This window comes from Octodon degus, unplaced genomic scaffold (genome assembly GCF_000260255.1).
Source record: "Octodon degus isolate 3935 unplaced genomic scaffold, OctDeg1.0 scaffold00053, whole genome shotgun sequence".
NCBI lineage: Eukaryota > Metazoa > Chordata > Mammalia > Rodentia > Octodontidae > Octodon > Octodon degus.
The window spans coordinates 241,502-245,283 of NW_004524629.1; positions in this window are offsets into that span (position 1 = coordinate 241,502).

Genomic DNA, 3,782 nt, shown 5'->3' on the forward strand with positions numbered 1-3,782 from the left:
TGGTGCTGGGGGATTGAACCGCGGTCCCTGATGCCTTGCCAAGCTTGTTCTAAGTAGGTGCTTTAGACCACTGAGCCATCTCTCCAGCCCCCATATTTAATATTTATGTAAAATGCTTTCTTGGCCGGAGATCAGTATCTCTCCAGTGAAGAGACCATTGATGACACAGAATAAAATTTCCCTTCTTTTAGCAGAAGAAAGCCTATTATCCACTGTCCTTTTTGTCACACTGAAGAACAGGGCACTTTTTATTCCTCCCAAGAAATGTCTTTTCAAATTCAGTAACAACATGTTCTGTTCCTCAGGAAATAAAAGAAGATCAAGATAGGGTGCGGCTGGACTCAATGCTGCTGCTGATCATGAAACTGGACCAACTCGATCAGGACATCGAGAATGCTCTCAGCGCTGGCTCCTCCCCACCTGGCACCCCAGCGAGCCTGCGGCGGCAAGTTCCTGTGAGCTTATCCCTCACTGCTTCCCTCCCTTTCCTTCTTACAGGTCCTCTTACAAGTGAAACACTTCTGGTGAGGATATGTACTCAGCCATGAAATAGTGTCATAATGATCACTCAAATATGTATGCTTCATACAGAAAGTTTCTAAAGAAATGGGTTGTATAAAGAAAATATTTAACCTTAATGGAAAGAAAAATAACTGGGAAATTGTGTACCCAAGTGATTAAATCCTCTTTGCTGTATTTGTTTACCTAATTAGCAGTACTCTGTGTTAAGCTATAAACTCCATTAGTATGAAATATAGCATGAACTATATCTATCTTGTTAACATATCTTTAAATATGTTAGTCTAGGATCTCACAAATTTACATTGCTTGAAGAAAATGTTTAATAAATATTTGTGGTAAGCAATGGGTTGATGGGTTCGTAGGTAGGTGGATGGATGTATAAATGTTGATTGAAATAACCCAACAGAAAAACTTACATTGAATTACCTTGATAACACTCTAAAATTCACTCAGTGAACTATAATCAAGAGAACAGAGGTGATTTTTTTTCTACTTAACATTAATTCCAGGCATGAGTCCACTGAGATTCTGACACTCAGAATAAAATTTGAAATATACAAATCCAGAGTTGACTATACACTTTTCATGTTTAATGTATACTTCAATTTAAATGGTTTGGTTGTTGTAGGAATAGAAAATACCATGATTAAATTTACCCCTAATTAGACTATAAATCCCTTTTCAACTTATGTGTGATGTGCAATGCATTAATAAATGTATTGAGAGAAGAAATGTGTATTTATCTGAGACCAAGGAGGTGGAAACCCAGATGTACAAATTTGAGGACCTAATAAACTGAAACTATTATGCCTCCGATTGTTCACCTAGTATTGTTCTACCATTGATTCTGAAGTAAATGAACAGATTAAAATGAGGCCTATTTAATATACATCAAGTACAATTCTAAGTTTTCTGCATGTCTTAACATACTCATTCTTCACCTTTATTCAGGTGAATAAACAGCACAGAGAAATTAATGTAAGAGCCAGAGCTGAAATTCAGTCCTGGCTGGTCACTTTTTATTATTTCCCACTAGGTGTGCAAACTAACGCACGGTGTCTTGAACATCCACCCATTCACATATCCTACTTTGATCACTCTGCTCTCTTGCCTTTAGTGACTCTTCCCTAAATCTCTTATCTCTTTCTATCTTGCTAAGTGCAGCTAATCCCCTCATAGTGTCTTGTACCTATCTTGGTTTTAACAAATAAATCATAGAGAGGAAGGAATGCAGTCACAGTGATTTCCTTAAAGTCATCAACAAGGGCTATTTTAAACTGGGTGTGGTGGCCCATGCCTCGAGTCACAGTGCATAAGAAGCTGGGGCAGGAGGATCACTGTCATTTCATGACCTGGGCTACACAGTGAGTTCAAGGCCAGCCTGGGCTATACAGTGAGGCCTTGTCTGCATAGCTGCGGGTAAGGGTGGGGGTGGCCAGGCATGGTAGCACACGCCTGTAATTACAACATTCACAAGACTAAGGCAGGAGAATCTCTACAAGTCTGAAGTCAGTCTGGGCTCTCTAATGAGATGCTCTCTCAAAAAGGCCAAAAAGGAGAAGTTATTTAAATTTTATTAACAAAGAAAGAATGTAGAGATGATTTATACTCACTTTGCTCAACCTTTCTAAGCCCTGAAATAACCAAATTTTTCAACTGATGGTACCTTAGTACTTCTTTTACATTAATTTAAGCATGAGGTACATTTCTCTTTGAAGGAATTTATTTTGGAAATATTAACTTCTCCTTTCTTTAAATCTCTCTTTTTCTCTCTACATTTAACTTTCTTTGCTCCTTACCTATTTAGGAAAAAGACATAACTCAAGTTGCTGCTAAATACAACTTCATATTCCGGTCTCCATCTAAAAATACAAGATAGCCCTTCCCTACTAGACAGGGTTCTTTGTTAAATAGTAAAGCAAAACAAAATCAGGAGCTAACATAGGTAATATTTTGAAGGTTTGTCTGCATCTACATTTTCTGCCTCTATTTAAATTGTAAAGTGGACTTCATATGTGTGCCATATCTCATGGAATATCAACATGATTGTTGCCTCTGTAAGTGAAGATCTATTTATATACTCTCAATATATAGTTGGAATATAAGACAAAATAAGACAGCAGAAATACGAAATTTGGTGACTGCCAACCTGGTTCAAATTGGTTTTATGACTACTTTCTGCAAATACAAAATATTATTTAATTTTTCAACTATAAGTTCATGTATAAAAAGAGGGGCGTTGTTTCCTTGTTAACAATGACGTCTTGGGAGAAGTGTGTGTTTTACGCAGATCGAACACAGAATTCATAGTTGGCAGCTATTGATTCTTCCTTCCTCCACTCTTGTTCACATTCAGGCACATGGCTAACGATGAATAAGATGTATTCCGCAGGCCTCAAAACTCCTTTGTGGTCTTCATGTTTTTCTAGGTCACTCTTTGGTCTTCGTCTCTGTTCCTTGGTATTCAAAGCTAATTTTAACATTCTCTCATCATCAAAAGTTTTTCCACAGGCGCTTTCCATTCCTTTTGATAATTGCTCCTTGGAATAAGAGGATTATTATGGTATGATTATGGCTTTGTTCATCCAGCAAGGAACCCTGTCCCACATTCAGAGAAAATGACTCCCCTGTCCTTCTACGCCACTCTGAATTTGTAATTCAGCAGGGAGAGCAGTGAAACAGTGGCTCTCTTCTACCTTCAGCCTGAGATAGTTCATGAAAAAAGTGCCAGACTGAATTCTACATATGATAAAGAATGCAAAGAGCAATGTAGCCTGGAGTATTTAAGAATTACTTTACTGTGAAAAAAATATGAAAATAGGCTTAGACATAAAGATCTAAAGGAGACTGCCTAGATAAATCCATGTGGTTTGCTATAACTTCATAGATTCTCCACAACTCAGGATCTGGTTTTCTCCTTCACAGTCCAAAAGATTTGACTTTGTCCAACCACCCACCACATGTCAGTCTCTAATCCTAGTTTAGGATAACCAGTCTCATGGGAGAAGTGGCAAGCAGGGGCGTAGAATGGAGAAGACAGTAATATTTAATGAGCATTACACATGTTACTGTATTTATGCTCTTGACAATCCTAAGAGGGGAAATCCGAGCTTCAGAAAAGATGAGTCATTCACCTATGGTCATGGTCACATATATATGGGGAGTGGTAAGTCATTTACCAAAGCCTTGACAGCTGGTAAGATTTCCTTCCACATCTGTCAGAAAAGCCCACGTTCATTCTGCTATGCTAAAAGCTTTCA